Genomic DNA, 20,194 nt, shown 5'->3' with positions numbered 1-20,194 from the left:
TCCCTCCATCTGTACTGATCCTGCCTCAGGGTCCCATGGTTACAAGGGCACATGGACCTAAAATCCACATCTAAAAAAGCCACCGTAACCTTACCTCAGAACTGTGTGAATCCAAAGTGCCCTACACAAATCCAGTCTGCTCATGCGAGCTCCACTGGAGAAGAAAAGAGAGACTACCACCAACATTGCATTGTTGTAAAACCACTGTAAATATACAAAAAACAGCCTGAAGGATTTTCTGCTGTCACCACCTGGGTCAGTGATGGTCCCAGCGGGACCAGGAGTTTTGCATATTAGGGGACCGAGATGGACCAATCCGGACTGGGATGCAGGAGGACGTGGCAGGAATAAGAATTAGGAGAAGAGAGAGGGAGGGGACAGGAGAGGAGCACGCGTGTCTCTGTACTACTGCAGGCAGAGTTGCAGATAACCGGGGAGAAGAGGGCAGCAAGACCGGGAACTCCGCGAGCAGGTAAACAGGGGAGACACAAAGGACTGCAGCAGCATGCCCGGGAAGCAGTGGGGTCGTTACTGCAGACTTGCCGGGGACGGGGTGGGGGTGCTGCGGCCAGACCTCCCCCGACAGCTTCAGCAGAGTTCTGTCTCTGCACACATTCTGCAGCATCAGCGCTCTGCGCGCCCTTCCCCCATTAGTCCAATGAGCGGTAATGGAAGGCGCATCATCGGAGGGAACTTCATTGCAGGCAAGCTACAACGCTTAATGGGCTAATGCAGAGAGGAAAAGCCGCAGTATCCGCACTAAAAACTTGGAGGAACAAACGTCTTTTCTTCACTCCCTGTATGCGGCGTTTTGCTAAAGGCTGAGAGGCGAGTGCTAGGTGCTAGTTTAGGTCAGTTAGGCTGCTGCGGCTTTTTCTTCACTCGGCCACAGAGGATAAGACCTTCTCCCTGAGAGGGCGCTGTCCATGTGCCTTTATGATCTCGGACGAGCCCGGGTGCGGCTGTTGTCCGTAAGAAGGGTTTATCTTCGGGGTAGGACTACCTCATTACTTCTAGGGGTGACTTTGCTGATTGGCTGCAGCGTTTTGGACTGTGGCAGATGATTGCTCAGCAGTGTTCCTCCTTGTGCATAGGTGGGAATACTGCGGCTTCTAGTGCTGCATAGGTTACACCAGAAGCTCTGCCGTGTATTAGCTGAAGATATAGACTGATGCTACACAGTGGACCATGTTCATTTGTAAAACGTTGTGGTGGCAAATTCTGACACTATAAAAAACTGACAGAGAGATGATATATATATTATTTTTTTCAAGGTCTTGTGGCTTATGCCAGACACCTCCATCATTGCAGACACCAGCACTAGCTGGCTGTAGCCTATGGTACTTTTGCTGCAGGTTCCCCATGTATTGCACAGCCGTGATTACAGCCCCCCATCCCTGCCATTTTTACCTTAGCCCAAAAATCTCTCAGATAGTGTCTTTTCTGGACTTCCATACCCCAGCTTTACTTTAGCATAGGTTCAAATAGCTGATCTTAGGCCCAGTTGGACATAAATGGGGGCCCATCTACACCACTGGTATCCCATCATACCGCTAGACTGGCAGAGCATGGTAGTTAACATTTAAAATGGACATAGATGTTGCTTGTGGCCATTTAAATTAACTGAAAAAAACAAAAGGGGTGTACAGCGGATCTTCTGATGGGCCCAGGCTCTGATACCACAGTGTGCCTTAAAGGCCCAGTAGAAATTAACCCATTTGGCCCCTCCTTTGAAGCCAGTCATGCACCACGAAGGTCTATTTCTTTGAATCAAAACCTTTATTTATAGTATACGGGTTGGGCCCCAAGAATAACTTCCTTTGGTGGGCCCAAGGAACATCAGTCCAACACTGGGGATGTATGCAGGATTTCCTTAAAGGGGGAGGGTCTCTGGTGGAGATTTCCCCATAAGCTACTTTCATACTCGCGTTTTGGGCGGATCCATCATGGATCTGCAAAAACGGATCCGTTACAATAATACAACCGCATGCATCCATTATGAACGGATCCGTTTGTATTATCTGTAATATAGCCAAGACGGATCCGTCATGAACTCCATTGAAAGTCAGACGGATCCGTTTTCTATTGTGCCAGATTGTGTCGGAGAAAACAAATCTGTCCCCATTGACTTACATTGTGTGGACAGACGGATCCATCTGGCTCAGTTTCGTCAAGCGGACAGCAAAACGCTGCAGGCGGAATGGTGACTGAATGGAGGCAAACTGATGCATTCTGAGTTGATCCTTTTCCATTCAGAATGCATTAGGGCAAAACTGATCCGTTTTGGACCGCTTGTGAAAGCCCATGATGGATCTCACAAACGGAAAGCCAAAATGTGAGTGTGAAAGTAGCCTTAGGAGTATGGAATCCACAAAGGACAAGCAAATCACTTAATGAGTTCAGGGGTGGACTGGGAACTTAAAGTGGCCCCATGTCGTAGGGGGGTTCAAATGGACAACACACGTAGGCGGGTCAGCACATAATAGCTCCTCAGCAGAACCAAATACAACAGTGCAGCAGAAAATATTACTGCAATAGCAGAAAATATCTCCCCAGAAGCTGTCCTTCTTTGGTGGCCAACAATAACTGACATGTTTCGTCCTCCAGTTGTCTCTAATTAAGATATAGAGTAGGAGGCTTAGAAGGTGAGATGTGGTCCACAGCACCAAAGCAGCCCTACCTTCAGCATGCTGCCTGGACTTCCCCTAGTACTGTCCCCTACAGGGCCCCCAGTAGTATGCTCCACAAGTAGCCAAGGAAAGAAGATAAAAATAAAGTCCTATTCCAAGCTGCCGTATTCAATAATATCACCATCCTGAGGGCGGCAATACAATTAAATTGAGGAGCCCACCTGTGGCAGGCAGTCACGTATATAGGATAAGTTCCTGATGTACATTTACATAAGTTCCATCAGGTTTTTATGTACTTGGCCAGCAGCAATGAGGAGGGCTCGGTTGGCCTCCTGGGGGCTTTGGCCCACTGGGAAGTTTCCCTGTAGGTTCTATGGCCGGTTCGCCCTTGACTGAGTGACAGGAACTGAAGATTGATTTTTGGAAGCTGTAGATGTTCTTTGCAGGTCTACAGCTACTGCTTTCTGTAAAAATTCTTGTCACACACTAAATACTGTACTTTAATGCTTATGCCCTTTGGAAGTCCTTTCCATCATTATTACCATGGGAAAACCCCTGATCGATAGCTATCCCCTGAGGAATCGCTGCACCCATTTTTACACCAGACAATTAGTTATTTCCTACTACTTTATTCTCCTTAGACAGTTTTGCCAAGCATCTTTGTGTAAGTGAAATCAGCTTAACCACTTCAACCCCCCTAGCTGAAACCCCCTTAATGACCAGGCCACTTTTTACACTTGTGCACTACACTACTTTCACAGTTTATTGCTCGGTCATGCAACTTACCACCCAAATGAATTTTACCTCCTTTTCTTCTCACTAATAGAGCTTTCATTTGGTGGTATTTCATTGCTGCTGACAGTTTTACTTTTTTTGTTATTAATCAAAATGTAACGATTTTTTAGCAAAAAAATGAAATTTTTCACTTTCAGTTGTAAAATTTTGCAAAAAAACCGACATCCATATATAAACTTTTCACTAAATTTATTGTTCTACATGTCTTTGATAAAAAAAAAATGTTTGGGTAAAAAAAAAAAATGGTTTGGGTAAAAGTTATAGCGTTTACAAACTATGGTACAAAAATGTGAATTTCCACTTTTTGAAGCAGCTCTCACGTTCTGAGCACCTGTCATGTTTCCTGAGGTTCTACAATGCCCATACAGTAGAAAAACCCCACAAATGACCCCATTTCGGAAAGTAGACACCCTAACGTATTCGCTGATGGGCATAATGAGTTCATAGAACTTTTTATTTTTTGTCACAAGCGGAAAATGATGATTTTTTTTTCCTTACAAAGTCTTATATTCCACTAACTTGTGACAAAAAATAAAAACTTCCATGAACTCACTATGCCCATCATGAAATACCTTGGGGTGTCTTCTTTCCAAAATGGGGTCACTTGTGGGGTAGTTATAATGCCCTGGCATTTTAGGGGCCCAAATGTGTGGGAAGTAGTTTGAAATCAAAATCTGTAAAAAATGGCCTGTGAAATCCAAAAGGTGCTCTTTGGAATGCGAGCCAATTTGCCCACCTAGGCGGCAAAAAAGTGTCACACATCTGGTATCGCCGTACTCAAAAGAAGTAGGGCAATGTGTTTTGGGGTGTCTTTTTACATATACCCATGCTGGGTGAGATAAATATTTCGGCAAAAGACAACTTTTCCCATTTTTTTATACAAAGTTGGCATTTGACCAAGATATTTATCTCACCCAGCATGGGTATATGTAAAATGACACGCCAAAACACATTGCCCAACTTCTCCTGAGTACGGCGATACCAGATGTGTGACACTTTTTTGCAGCCTAGGTGGGCAAAGGGGCCCACATTCCAAAGAGCACCTTTAGGATTTCACCGGCCATTTTTTACAGATTTTGATTTCAAACTACTTCGCACACATTAGGGCCCCTAAATTGCCAGGGCAGTATAACTACCCCACAAGTGACCCCATTTTGGAAAGAAGACACCCCAAGGTATTCCGTGAGGGGCATGGCGAGTTCCTAGAATTTTTAATTTTTTGTCACAAGCTAGCGGAAAATTATGATTTTTTTTTTTTTCTTACAAACTTGTGACAAAAAATTAAAAATTCTAGGAACTCGCCATGCCCCTCACAGAATACCTTGGGGTGTCTTCTTTCCAAAATGGGGTAACTTGTTGGGTAGTTGTACTGCCCTGGCATTCTAGGGGCCCAAATGTGTGGTAAGTAGTTTGAAATCAAAATGTGTAAAAAATGACCTGTGAAATCCTAAAGGTGCTCTTTGGAATGTGTGCCCCTTTGCCCACCTAGGCGGCAAAAAAGCATCACACATGTGGTATCGCGGTACTCAGGAGAAGTTGGGCAATGTGTTTTGGGGTGTCATTTTACATATACCGATGCTGGGTGAGAGAAATATCTTGGCAAAAGACAACTTTTCCCATTTTTTTTTTTATACAAAGTTGGCATGTGACCAAGATATTTATCTCACCCAGCATGGGTATATGTAAAATGACACCCCAAAACACATTCCCCAAAACTTCTCCTGAGTACGGCGATACCAGATGTGTGACACTTTTTTGCAGCCTAGATGCCCAAAGCGGCCCAGATTCCTTTTTAGGAGGGCATTTTTAGACATTTGGATCCCAGACTTCTTCTCACACTTTCGGGCCCCTAAAATGCCAGGGCCCAAACCTGCAGTCCGGAGGCGGCAGCTCTGTGCAGAGTGACACATCGGCGCGTCATCTCGCGTAAGCCGAGACTTCCTGTGAACGCGCGCACACAGGCGCGCGCGTTCACAGGAACAGAAGGTAAGAGACAGGCTCTCCAGCCTGCCAGCGGCGATCTTTCGCTGGCAGGCTGGAGATGCGATTTTTTTTTTAACCCCTAACAGGTATATTAGACGCTGTTTTGATAACAGCGTCTAATATACCTGCTACCTGGTCCTCTGGTGGTCCCTTTTGTGTGGATCGACCACCAGAGGACACAGGTAGCTGTGTAAAGTAGCACCAACCACCACTACACTACACTACACCCCCCCTGTCACTTATTAACCCCTTATGAACCCCTTATAACCCCATATAGACTCCCTGATCACCCCCTGTCATTGATCACCCCCCTGTAAGGCTCCATTCAGACTTCCGTATGATTTTTACGGATCCACCGATACATGGATCGGATCCACAAAACACATACGGACGTCTGAATGGAGCCTTACAGGGGGTGATCAATGACAGGGGGGTGATCACCCATATAGATTCCCTGATCACCCCCCTGTAAGGCTCCATTCAGACGTCCGTATGTTTTTTATGGATCCACGGATACATGGATCGGATCTGCAAAACACATACGGACGTCTGAATGGAGCCTTACTTTCTTTCCATTTTGGAAAGAAGACACCCCAAGGTATTCAATGAGGGGCCTGGCGAGTTCATAGAATTTTTTTTTTTTTTTGGCACAAGTTAGCGGAAATTGTTTTTTTTTTTTTTTTTTTTGTATTTTCTCACAAAGTCACTCTCCCTTTCTGCTAACTTAGGACAAACATTTCAATCTTTCATGGACTCAATATGCCCCTCATGGAATACCTTGGGGTGTCTTCTTTCCGAAATGGGGTCACATGTGGGGTATTTATACTGCCCTGGCATTTTAGGGGCCCTAAAGCGTGAGAAGAAGTCTGGAATATAAATGTCCAAAAAATTTTACGCATTTGGATTCCGTGAGGGGTATGGTGAGTTCATGTGAGATTTTATTTTTTGACACAAGTTAGTGGAATATGAGACTTTGTAAGAAAAATAAAATAAAAATAAAATATCTATTTCCGCTAACCTGTGCCAAAAAAATGTCTAAATGGAGCCTTACAGGGGGTGATCAATGACAGGGGGGTGATCAGGGATTCTATATGGAGTGATCACCCCCCTGTAAGGATCCATTCAGACGTCTATATGTGTTTTGCGGATCCGCGGTGTCCGTGTTTTGCGGATCCACGGATCCGCAAAACACATACGGACGTCTGAATGGAGCCTTACAGGGGGGTGATCAATGACAGGGGGGTGATCACTCCATATAGACTCCCTGATCACCCCCCTGTCATTGATCACCCCCCCTGTAAGGCTCCATTCAGACGTCCGTATGTGTTTTGCAGATCCGATCCATGTATCTGTGGATCCGTAAAAAACATACGGACGTCTGAATGGAGCCTTACAGGGGGGTGATCAGGGAGTCTATATGGGTGATCACCCCCCTGTCATTGATCACCCCCCTGTAAGGCTCCATTCAGACGTCCGTATGAGTTTTGCGGATCCCATCCATGTATCCGCGGATCCGTAAAAAACATACGGATGTCTGAATGGAGCCTTACAGGGGGGTGATCAATGACAGGGGGATCAAAGAATCTATATGGGTGATCACCCCCCTGCCATTAATCACCCCCCTGTAAGGCTCCATTCAGACGTCCGTATGTGTTTTGCGGATCCGATCCATGTATCCGTGGATCCGTAAAAAACATACGGACATCTGAATGGAGCCTTACAGGGGGGTGATCAGGGAATCTATATGGGTGATCACCCGCCTGTCATTGATCACCCCCCAGTAAGGCTCCATTCAGACGTCCGTATGTGTTTTGCGGATCTGATCCATGTATCTGTGGATCCGTAAAAATCATACGGACGTCTGAATGGAGCCTTACAGGGGGGGTGATCAATGAAAGGGGGGTGATCAATGACAGGGGGGTGATCAGGGAGTCTATATGGGGTGATCAGGGGTTCATAAGGGGTTAATAAGTGACAGGGGGGGGTGGTGTAGTGTAGTGGTGGTTGGTGCTACTTTACACAGCTACCTGTGTCCTCTGGTGGTCGACCCAAACAAAAGGGACCACCAGAGGACCAGGTAGCAGGTATATTAGACGCTGTTATCAAAACAGCGTCTAATATACCTGTTAGGGGTTAAAAAAATCGCATCTCCAGCCTGCCAGCGAACGATCGCCGCTGGCAGGCTGGAGATCCTGTCTCTTACCTTCCGTTCATGTGAACACGCGCGCCTGTATGCGCGCGTTCACAGGAAGTCTCGGCTCACGCGAGATGACGCGCCGATGCGTCACTCTGCGCAGAGCTGCCGCCTCCGGACCGTGAATCTGCGTTAGGCGGTCCGAAGGCGGTTAAAGGGATTCTGTCACCAGGTTTGGGGGCTATAGAGATACGGACATGCACGGCTAGATCGCCGCTAGCATGTCCGCAATATATGTGTTCTATAGGCACATTCAACATTTACATATCTATAAAATCCATTTTTAAAGAAATTAAAACCACACAGCCCTATAGGACACATATATTGCGGATATGCTAGCAGCGATCTAGCCGTGCATGTCCGTATCTCTATAGCCCCAAACCTGGTGACAGAATCCCTTTAATATCTGTACTGTAGATCTAACCAGGATCTGAGAAACTGCAGGAACCTGACTTGGAAAGCACTGCCCTGTGGCTACATCTGATGCTCCTTTGACTGAACATCATGATACAGCCGTTAATCATTAACTCTATTATGTTGACCTTCAGGACATTAACCTTTAAAGGGAACTTGTTACCATGAAAATGTAGTGCACTCTGCAGGCAGCATGGTACAAAGCAGAAGGAGCAAAGACAGTGGTGTACATAGAGAAGTAAGGGCCCCATAGCAGGGATCAAACTAGACCCCCCCCCCCACACACACACAGGACAGAAGGGTTTCTGCCTAAACCCTTTTCAGTGACCCCTGGGCCATTTTTCCATTGCCTTGTTTGCTCAAAGTTGTGCCTTTAGGGGGTTTTCACTCCCAGTAGAAGAGGAGCTAATTTGGCGAGATAAACGGGAAACAAGGCGCTCATAGGGTAGTAGTTTCTGGTAGATAGTGTTAGATAGAGTATTGTATCAGTAGTTCCACTCACCTTCCTGTGTTTGTGCTTGTGTCAGCACAACACTTGCAAAGGCGGGGGATAAAAATCCGATCTGGATGAGGTATGCTGCCGGTATCTTTCTCAATAGGCCGCACTACCATGACTCTCAGAGAGAGAACAAACAAACACCGGTGGAATATTACTAACGGCTTCATAAAACATGGAGTCTCGCGACATTTTCTCAGTTGCCATAACAAAAATCCTGTGGACCTCTCAATAACACCAATAGAGCAAATCCCGACCACCTGTACCAACCGGTACCAAAAATTACGAAGAAAAGAAATGTTTTGGATATTCAAACTACAGACAATAGAGCCGTATGGTCTTAACGAATCCCTCGAAATCAACTGCTTCTAATAGCCAAAACTCCCCCTTCCGCCAAAACACACATTCCAAAAACAATACCAATCACCCTCACATTAACATTTACATGCAGTTGCTTGTGTATGTGTATGTATGTACATGTGAGAACATGCGCGTATTTAAGTATTAATAAAACAATTTTAGAATTATATCTAGTTACCCTATCCATTCACACCAGTGACCGCATGCACGTCTGTGCATACACACACACACATACACATATACAGGTGAGTACGCAATTCGGTCCATCACCTTCAATATCATTATACACCATCACCTACACCATCACACATCAATTATCCACCATGTAGTCGCATTAACCAATCCCCTATACCACCACTATAACAATCATCATAACATCAGAGGTGCCATTATCATCATCACCATTGTCACCCACTATTCACCACTACACCTCATTAACCTCAATTTGCCCCCATAATCAACCTCATCTCATCCTAATATTGTCCACCCAGGTTTCACCTACCACCCACACTAATGATCCCATGCATACAGCCTACATCCACACACCCTATTCCTCGACATCAGCTTCAAACCGCCGACATCAGCGCAACAACATCAGCGCACTGACACCAACAGAGTTCACCACAGCAGCCCGAGAATAGCTCCGCCCCCAGGTAACTGCCTCCACCAATCAACTGCCAGCAAGCTGCCACACCTTCCCCAGAGCGCACAGACATTAAGGAACTCCACCGCAGCAGTCCGTGAACAGCCCCGCCCCCCGCCTCCTCACATCCTCCTATCATATGCCGGCACACTGCCACACCTCCTCCCCTTGTTCGGCTTTTAAAGCGCGCGCCTGCACGCACATGGCAAGCCGCACTACACAAGGACAGGACCAGGCACCAGGTAACAAGCTGACCAAAACCACACCATGTATCCCACTGAATCTGATCCCACTAAATCTGATCATTTAAACTAACCACCCATACCAATCTAAACATTTAATAATGTCTTTCCCCTTATTTTTAACTTTAGCAATTGGACCAGCCCTGCCAATCGTGTCTGCCCGGCCCATAAGGTAACTGCCTCCACCTTCTTTCTCCCCATCGCCTCCCCCTACCACCCACATATATCATCACATATTCTACTACTGTACATGTGTATTTAAGTATCTATATGTTCAAGTTTGCTTCCTATTCCACATGCAGGTGTGTGTGTATATGCGTGTATATATATATGTACCATCGTTCAAACAAAAGTACATTTGTAGTTAGCCCAATGACAACTGGAGCAATAATACAATCAATTATGAATCCCACAGTCACATCCAAAATTACAGCTTTATTTCAGTTTACACTTTATTTCAGTTTATATTCAATATATTCTCCATCCTTAATTTATTATTGATTACTTTATAGTAGTCCATCCGTTCTCTCTGTACCTAGGCCACCGATTCAACCACGGCTCCCTCTCACATTTTTTAATAAATTGTTTTACCGTATATTTTATACCGCAAATTTTAATCCCACCTCTAACTGATCCACTATTGTTATGATCTACTATTATTGTTATTTACATACCTATATATATATATATATATATATATATATATATATATATATATATTTTGTTCTTTCGATATGTTTTATCCTTATGTATTATCCCCTGATACCATCACTTCACATACCACCGTTTCTTTTAGACTTGATAAAGGAGTGTTTTTACTCCGAAACGCGTTGTCATCCGAACAAATAAATATTTCTATAAAAAAAGACGACATGTGCTATTGTGGTTTTGCGCCAAAAGGTATCACAGTGTGTACAAGCCAGTACACAGCCCTCTTTTAGTAGAAGAGGAGATGATCCCAACTGGGCCCCCTCTTGCCCTGGGCCCCATAGAAGTTGCATGGTCTGCCGCTATGGTAGTTACGCCCCTGAGTGGAGCAGATTACTGTATAATTTTATCGGAAATGATTCAACAAAATTTGTAATTTACTTTTAAAGGGTTTTCAAGCCTGGAGAAATTGATGGCCTATCTTCAGGATGGATCATCAATATCAGATCGGTGGGGGTTCAACATCCGGCACTTCCACGATCAGCTGCTTTTGGCAGCCATCCTCACTGGAAAATAAACAGTGAATGTGCCAGAAGCAGAAAGGGAATGAAAGCTGAGATGCAGTACCATGGCACAGCCACTACACAGTGGTCACAGCTGATCAGTGAGGGTTGTCAGATGTCGGACCCCACTCATCTGATGTTGACTTATCCTGAGGACAAGTCATCAGTATCTAAAGGCTAGAATACCACTTTAAAATCTCTGCTCTTTCTGAGCTCAGTAGCCATGTGAGTGGGCTTTCCGGTGACTGACAGCTATATCAGTATATACACTAATACAGGGAAGGCTGTCAATGATAAGACTGCCTACTTGACCCATGAGTGCAACAAATACACAAGTGGAAAAAAAGCCACATAAAATGTCTGTACTTAGTTTTTTAATTCCCACATACTTACATCTAACATCTGAAGTTGCGTAAAAAAAAAGAAAAAAGCGCCAAAAATATGTATGTAATCAAATGTGACAAAATGCCAGAAAAAAAAAATAACTATGGGGCAGATTCACAAATCTTGTAGCTGACATAAATGTATACAGACTACATAGACCTTTACCAGATTTATCACAGAAGCTTAGGCTGGGCAATACATTTGGTGTGTAGCTACTTTAAGACTGAATTTTACACCAGAATTGTGGCAAATTTTTGGCGCACACTCTTTCTTAAAAACTATACCCCATTTCCATTAAGCCATACCTTTTTTTGGACCAGCGCAGAAACTCTACACAATGTGTGATCACTGCTCCATTTAAACATGGGACATTGGGCCCCCATTCTCAAGATCAGCAGGGGTCCAAGCAGTTTTACCTAGGGTTGGGCGATATACCGCTGTTGGCGGTATACCGCGGTATTAGGAAACAGCGATATGGCGATATCGCTGTTTCCTAATTACTGCGATATTTTGTGATGTCATAGAAGCGGTCATGTGCGCTAACCGCTTCAAAATCTGTGTCCACGGCCACCCGCCCCAGCATGATTCCATACCAATTGCTGCCCGCAGCGGCAACCCCGACTCCTCCATGCAGGCTCCCATAATGCAGTCTCCGCCCACTGATGTCTGACGTCGGAATCAGATGACAGGTGAGGCTGCGCAGGACAGGACAGGAGCGCCACCAAAACTTCTGCTTACAGCCTGCAATACACCTTCTAGTAGGAGATGATACACAAGATTACTATAAACCACTCGTTCTGGTACAGAATTAACCCTGTAATGTTTTTTGTTGTTACTAGAAGTCAGTCGACTAGTTACAGATACCCGAAATGGTGAAAAATTACATATAAAAGTATAACAATTAACATCTCCTTGTGGCTGCCTGGCTGTCCCCATATAGTATAATGTCTCCTTGTGGCTGTTGCCATACAGTATGTCGTCTGCTTGTGGCTGCCTGGCTGTCCCCATATAGTATAATGTCTCCTTGTGGCTGTTGCCATACAGTATGTCGTCTGCTTGTGGCTGCCTGGCTGTCCCCATAAAGTATAATGTCTCCTTGTGGCTGTCCCCATATAGTATAACGTCTCCTTGTGGCTGTCTGACTGTCCCCATACAGTATAATGTCTCCTTGTGGCTGTTCCCATACAGTGTAACGTTCCTTGTGGCTGCCCCCATACAGTGTAACGTCTCCTTGAGGCTGCCCCATACAGTATAATGTCTCCTTGTGGCCCAAAGTGTTTTTTTTCTTCTAAATGGCCATTTATCACGATATATATCGTTATCACGATAAATTTATTAATATCGTTATCGTGGGAATAATTTTGATATCGTCCAACCCTAGTTTGACCCCCCCAGCGATTACAGATTTATCACCTATTCTGTGGTTAATTAGTTAAAAAAGTTTTTGTGGGCCAGGCTCTTAACCCCTTCAGTACTGAGCCACTTTTCATCTTAAATCCCAGGTCGATTTTTGCAAATCTGACACTTTATGTGGTAATAACAAATTTACCAAAAATATAAAAAAATTGCAATTTTCAAAATTTTTATTTCTCTGCTTTTAAAACAGAAAGTGATACCTCATAAATAATGTATTACTTAACATTCCCTATATGTCTGCTTCATGTTGGCATTATTTTGAAAATGCAATATTATAATTTTTTTAGGACATTAGAAGGCTTAGTTTAGAAACAATTTTTCAAATTTTCAACAAAAAAATTTTTAAGCACCAATTTTGAACAGCTTACATAATGGAAACCACCCATAAATTACCCTTTTTTAGAAACTGCACCCCTCAAATTATTCAAAATTGATGTTGTTAACCCTTGAGGTGAATTTTTTTATGTTAATACATTTTTTCTTGCAACATAGCAATGGTTAATAGCAGACTAAACCTCAATACATATTACTCTGATTATGCAGTTTACAGAAATACCCCATAGGTTGCGGTAAACTGCTCTATGGGCACGTGGCAATGGTCAGAAGGAAAGGAGCGCCATATGGATTTTGGAGGCAGATAGAATGGTTTTTAGGCGCCATTTAGTATTTGAAGAGACCCTGGCGTACCCCTACAGTGGAAACCCTCAAAAAGTGACCCCATTTTGGAAACTACACCCCTTAAAGAATATATTAAGGGGTGTACTGTGCACTTTGACCCCCTAAGCATTTTGCGGAATTTGGAAACAGTTGGTTTTCATTGGTACAATTTTGGGGTACTTTCTGATCGCTTGGTATTACACTTTTGTGAGGCAAGGTGAAAAAAAATAGCTGTTTTGGCATAGTTTTTTTTTTTTTTTTTTTACAGCATTCACATGTGGGGGCATAAAATGTGATTTTTATAGAGCAGGTTGTTACACACGTGGCAATACCTGATATGTCTATTATTTTTAAGTTTTACACAGTTAAAGCCTTTTTAAACAGAATAAAATCTTGTTTTTGTGTTGCCATTTTCTGAAAGCCATATTTTTTTTATTTTTTGGGCGATTGTCTTAGGTAGTGTCTCATTTTTTGCAGGATGAGATGACGGTTTGATTGGTACCATTTTGGGCTAAATACACCTTTTTGATTGCTTGGTATTACACTTCTTGTGAGGCAAGGTGACCATAAAATGACTTTTTTGGCACTGTTTTTATTTTATTAATTTTTTTAGGGCATTCACCTGATGTGGTGGATCATGTGATTTTTTTTTTTTTTTTAGATCTGGTCGATATGGACGCGGCGATACCTAATTTGTCTACTTTTCTCTTTTTTCCCTATTTTTTACATTTTCTTTTTACTTTATTTTGGGAAAGGGCCACTTTTTTTATTTTTACTTTAAACTATTTTATTTTACTTTTTTTTTTTTTTTGTCCTACTCTGGGACTTCAACTTTTGGGGTCTGATCCACTTTACTATGCATTACAATACATCTGTATTGTAATGCATTGGCTGTAAGTGTATTTACATAAGGCATTATCCTGTTATGGACACAGGGTGTATATGTACGCCCTGATGTCCTGGTACCTGTACACCCTGTGTATTTCCGATCACCGCCGGCGGGCAGTGATCATCCCGCCCGTCCCCTCTCATTTTCAGGATGGCCGAGCAGTTATCAAGCAGAGTGTCAGCACATTGCTGACACTCTGCTTGAAATTGCTGACATCTGTGCTGTGATGTCAGCCGTTTAACCCCTTCCATGCCACGTTCCGTAGGGACCGTTGTATGGAAGGAGTTAACAGGGAGGGAGCTCCCTCCCTCTCCCATCGGGGGCTGCTGTGCCTTTTCAGCCCCTGATGGGAGAGGGAGGCGGCCCCCCTCCCTCCCCATCACCCGATGCTCTGTTGTGCATCAAAAAAGATGAATCCAATGTGTGATAAAAAATATAACTGCACCAAATGAACTGAAGGGACACACATAAAATAATCACAAATTTTATTAAGTAATTGACATTGCAAAAAAACATAAAGAAAAAATAATGTTAGCAGCAGCGATGTAGGCTAGCACTGTGACAAGCAGCTCATTTGCTGGACAAAGAGTACACCTGATCCCAATACAGGGGAAACTCCCCAAAAAACATATGGATGCCGCATAAAGCAGGCAATATTCGAACAACCCCCAATAAGATGTGAGAAACATCTTATTGGGGGTATACAAAAACTACACTAATATGAGCCAATGTGAGGGCCAAATACAAAGCACCTCAAAGAAAAAGCCCATAGGCAGTGATAGAGACAACAGTAATAGTAATGACTAAAGTAGTAATAACTAAAACATATCACCTAAAGTTAGTAGGATCACAAGAAGGCTCGGACCCTGGACCGGCAAAGAACGCACCCCGACACGCGTTTCGCTCCTTGAAAAAGCGGAGCGAAATGCGTGTCGGGGTGCGCGGGTTTTGCTGGTCCAGGGTCTGATCCTTCTTGTGGTCCTACTAACTTTAGGTAATATGTTTTAGTTCATTTGGTCTTGAGATGCTAAAGGCAGAAGTCTGATCAGACTTTTTAAAATTTACACTTTTTATTTAATAACTATTTCCCCCTTAGGGGCTATAACCTGGGATTTTTTTTTTATCCCTTGTCCTATTCACCCTGATAGAGCTCTATCAGGGTGAATAGGACTTCACACTCTCCCTGCTTCCCTGTGCATAGTGCACACAGCATCAGGGATGTTACCATGTAGCGTCATGGCTGCCATGGTAACCGATCAGAGCCCCAGGCTTACACTGCTGGGGCTCCAATCAGAAGCTGCCACTGTACCACCAATGAGGGGGAGGGGAGAGGACCCTGTGGATTTTAATACTGGGGGGTGGGGAGGGGGGGCACTGTGCCACCAATGATTTTAATGGGGTGGGGGGTTGGGGGGGGGGGGTGCACTGCGCCACCAATGATAATTACCCCTCAATACAGGGGGTGGGTACTGGCAGATCAGCGGAAGTTGATTGCAGCTCCCTTTCAGAGGCAGGGTGCTGGCAATGCAATTATGCTGCCGACACCCACCTCCTGTATTATGTGTTAAAGTCTGGATAAAGTAAGTATTAGGCTACACAGAGCGGCGCCCAGAGATGTCCCAGCACATACAAGGAGACATTACACTGTATGGGGGCCACAAGGAGACATTACACTGTATGGGGGCCACAAGGAGACATTATATTGTATAGTGGGCCACAAGGAGATGCTACACTATAGGGGGACCACAAGGAGATGTTACACTGTATGGGGGGCCACAAGGAGACGTTACACTGTATGGGGGGCCACAAGTAGACGTTATACTGTATGGGGGCCACAAGGAGACGTCATACTGTATGGGGACCACAAGGAGACACTATAATGTATGGGGGCCTCAAGGAGATGTTATAATAAAGTCTTAGCCACAGGCCACCTATCACGATCGGTGTGACTATCACATACGTGACACAGAGGGAGGGAAAGAGGAAGGCCCTGCCCAAGTGAGAGGGAAGGTGGTGACCCCTGACTCACCTTGCGGCTGGCACCTGGCTGCCCTGACGTCCCTAGACGGGTTCCTCACCCGTACGCCGATCACGTTCCTAAAACCCTGGCTTTCCTTAAGATGAGCCCTAGATAGTGAACAGGGCGGTGGGAACACTAGTCAGCACCACTAGCTCTAAAGGAAAACACCAAGGGGAGGACAGACAATACAAACTCAATATATAATCCCAGGTGGGCGACAACAGGAGACAACAAAAAGCCCAACAGGGATCCGGAGGGTAGCACTCTGGAACAACAACCAGGATTCACAGCTCCAGTGGGTCAGTATAGAAGTCCAGGCAGGAAGCTCTATAACTGGCAACTAGAGAAGTATGAGAGGAGAATATAAGGAGGTTGGGAGTGGCAGACAAGAAACAGCTGAGGAGGAGAAGCTACGGATCCCTGAGTGAGACAAAAAGGATGTGCAAGGCAAACACAGAAAACAATCACTAAGAAACAACGTGATCTTTAGACATAGAGCGCGCAGCCACCCGCTGCGACTTCCTGACCCCGGGTATAATGGAGTCAGACGTGGCTCTTGACACCCTCATGACACCACCATACATACAATAAGGACACATTACCGGCATCCTAGCCTCCGCTGCAGAGCCACAGCGCACCATACACCATACATTTGAATGCTGTATGGAGATGAATCTCCATACAGCATTTAAAGGAAGTTTTGAGCAAATCAACTTCAGATCTTGCATCCGAAGCTCGATTCGCTCAACACTATTAATGATCATGTAGAAGGCTTGCACTGTAGAATATCATTTTGTGTAGATGACACTGGATAACACTGACATGAAAAAGGACTGAACTGTAGAAACTTTAGAAACCAGTGTCAGGCAGCTGCTGCTAAGTCCAATAAGATTAGGGTGTGTATCAAAAGGGGCATAGATGCATGTGATGTGAACATAGTCTTGCCAGTTTACAAATCACAAGTTAGACCGCACATGGAGTATTGTGTACAATTACAGGACTGTGACGAGGGGACATCGTCTACATCAAGAGGAAAGAAAGTTTGTACACAAACATAGAAGAGGGTTCTTTACTGTAAAAGCAGTAAGAGATGGAAATCTCTGCCTGAGGAAGTTGTATTTGTTAATAAAGTTTTCAAGAGGGGCCTGGATGTTTTTCTGGGGTATAATATTACAGGTTATAGTTAAAGGGGTTGGCCACTATGCATGTATTTTCTACTACTGCGTGGGAGGCAGGGAAAAAGTACTTTTCCTAATATATGTCTTTAAGTAGATCTGCCTGTTTTTTCTACATTCTGATGACACGCCCCCTGAGCCCCTCTCTGCCATGCAGCCAGTTCGTCCATGGCTGCACGCGACATGGAGGAGCTTCGTCCATGCCTGCAGAGTAAATGCACATGCGCTGCTTTTCCTCATCCTCGCAGCGCATGCCCAGTCTGCCACTGGCGCCCCAGCCCTCATGTAACCCTAACCCCCCCATCTTCTACTGTGTCCAGGGTCGGTGCCTGGAGCTGACACATTACCGGCATCCTAGCCTCCACAGCAGAGCCACAGCGCACCAGCGAGCCGCAGCCAGTGCCTTCCTGTGTTACCTACAGCAGCCCCTGATGGTACATGTGTGCCTTCCTGTGTTGCCTACAGTAGCCCCTGACTCACCCGGCTTCATGGTGCCTGTCACTGCCGCTGTACGGATCATAGAGGAACAGCCCCGCTCTCCTGTCACACGGCACATACAGTGCGGCAGACAACTAATAAACTTTCCAGCAGCCTGGTGTGACAGGAAGGTGGACATGGTGGCGTCACGCCCCCCGGCTGCAGCCCGCCGTGTATTGAGTGTACGGGCAGATGGATGCAGGCATGTGTCCCCTTTACGCAACCTCTTCTCCCCTGTTGTAAGGAAGTGCCGCCGTGTCTGCTGTGACTGCCGGCGCTCCCTTGTTTTCGCGCCTTGCACTTCACATTTTTGTAAGTCTCCTCTGGGTCTCCTTCACCCTCGGTCTTCATGTCTGTAGTCTCTGCCTCTGTACGTCCGTGTGTACTCCTTCACCGCCATGGCCCCAGTACCTGTCCTCTGTCATTGTGTTAAAATGTGTACACATCATAAAATGGTGGAAGCCCTGATCTCTCCTCTATTCACTGAGCTTACTAAGAGAGAAGTGCATGGAAGAGAGCTAAACTAGTTAGTGCTGGCAGCAAGTCAATTAGACAGGGACACAATAGAGACAGGTCAAATATAGGGAGGAAGGGGGTACTGACTATGTTACACACAGACATCTTCTCCCCCACCCCCTATTAAAACCATTGGTGGCTAGTGCGGCCCCCCCACCCCCTATAAAAATCATTGGTGTCCAGTGCAGCCTCCCCTCTCCTCCCTAATTAAAATCATTGGTTAACAACCCCCCTCCCCCCATCATTGGTGGCAGTGGAGCGGCAGTTCCAATCGGAGTCCCAGTTTAATCGCTAAGGCTCCGATCGGTTATTGCAGTCCTGTCTGCCATGTTTACTTAGCACTTTTAGCAGCATTATACTTACAAGCGCTGTCTGTGGCCAGCCGGCGCTCCTCCTACTGGTAAGTGAAAGGTCTGTGCAGCGCATTGCTTGTAGCACAGACCTGTCACTTACCAGTAGGAGGAGCGCCTGGCCAGCCACAGACAGCGCACGTAAGTATAATGCTGCTAAAAGTGCTAAGTAACCATAGCAGCCAGGACTTTAGTAGCGTCCTGGCTGCCATGGTAACCGATCGGAGCCCCAGAGATTAAACTTGGACTCCGATTGGAACTTCTGCTCCGCTGCCGCCAATGATTTTAATTAGGGGTGGGGGGGAAGGCCGCACTGGATTTTAATAGGGGGGGGGGGGCGCACTAATCACCAATGATTTTAATAGGAGGGGTGGGGGTGGGAGGGCCACACTGGCCACCAATGATTTTAATACTGGGGAGGGAGGGTGGGAGGGCCCCTGCTGCCTGGCAGCACCTAATCTCTTACAGGGGGCTGAGATCCACACAATTAACCCCTCAGGGGGCAGCACCTGAGGGGTTAATTGTGCGGATCACAGCCCCCTGTAAGAGATCGGGTGCTGCCAGGCAGCAGGGGGCAGTCATGTACACAGTTCTTAGTATATTCTAACTTGAAGCGTCCCCATCACCATGGGAATGCCTCTGTGTTAGAATATACTGTCGGATATGAGTTTTCACGATCGTGAAAACTCAGATCAGAAAAAGCTAATGCTATTATTTTCTGTTATGACCATGTTATAACGGAAAATAATAAAGTGAAGTTCAGGTCCCCATTGACTTCAATGGGGTTCGGATCAAGTTCGGGTCCCGAACCCTACCGAACCCGAACATCTACCTACCGAACCCGAACATCTAGGTGTTCGCTCAACTCTACTCACCTCATTTCCCTATGTAAAGCTCTGCTTTTAGGTGGAACACGTTCCACTGCAAGCCTTAGTGGCACATAATACTAACTAGTTTGCCAAAACAGGAATAGCCTGAAACTATGTGGTAGAGCTATTTTTTACTCAACTTGGACCTCAAATAGTGTGGCAAGGTGTTAGCATATAGGCTAAGTACTCCCTAGCTTACAGTATTAGCGCAGAACAAACAGGTTGGTGATGGGTAGGTAGGAAAAGGACAACATCTCAAGGGTTATTAGATAGATTGAACATGCTAGGTTCGACCAAAATCTGAATAGCCAATTTTGGCATGAACGCCAAGAAGGCATTCAATAGGGTCAGTTGGCTCTTTATATTAGCTACCCTTAAAAAAATTGTCATCCCACAACCCTTCATAGATGCAACATTCTCTCTATTTTATCAACCCACCACAAAATCAAAAATAGAACATGACAAGTGTGGCC

At 45.2% G+C, this 20,194-nt stretch overlaps 1 protein-coding gene across 3 annotated transcripts in view; it reads left to right on the top strand.

Annotated features, from left to right (window-relative positions):
* Window positions 1-359: 359 nt before the first annotated feature.
* LOC122933299 (synaptotagmin-2) overlaps window positions 360-20,194 on the top strand; it is a 574,820-nt gene continuing 554,985 nt past the window's right edge. For 2 of the 3 annotated variants that reach the window (XM_044288199.1, XM_044288197.1), the window contains exons 1-2: window positions 455-472; window positions 9,887-9,929. The gene's annotated coding sequence lies outside the window, so the exon portion shown is untranslated. Of the gene's footprint in view, window positions 473-9,886; window positions 9,930-20,194 lie in introns of all 3 variants that reach the window. The other variant, XM_044288196.1, reaches the window with a different exon arrangement.

Source organism: Bufo gargarizans, chromosome 3 (genome assembly GCF_014858855.1).
Source record: "Bufo gargarizans isolate SCDJY-AF-19 chromosome 3, ASM1485885v1, whole genome shotgun sequence".
Lineage (NCBI taxonomy): Eukaryota > Metazoa > Chordata > Amphibia > Anura > Bufonidae > Bufo > Bufo gargarizans.
This window is presented reverse-complemented; position numbering and strand designations above follow the sequence as displayed.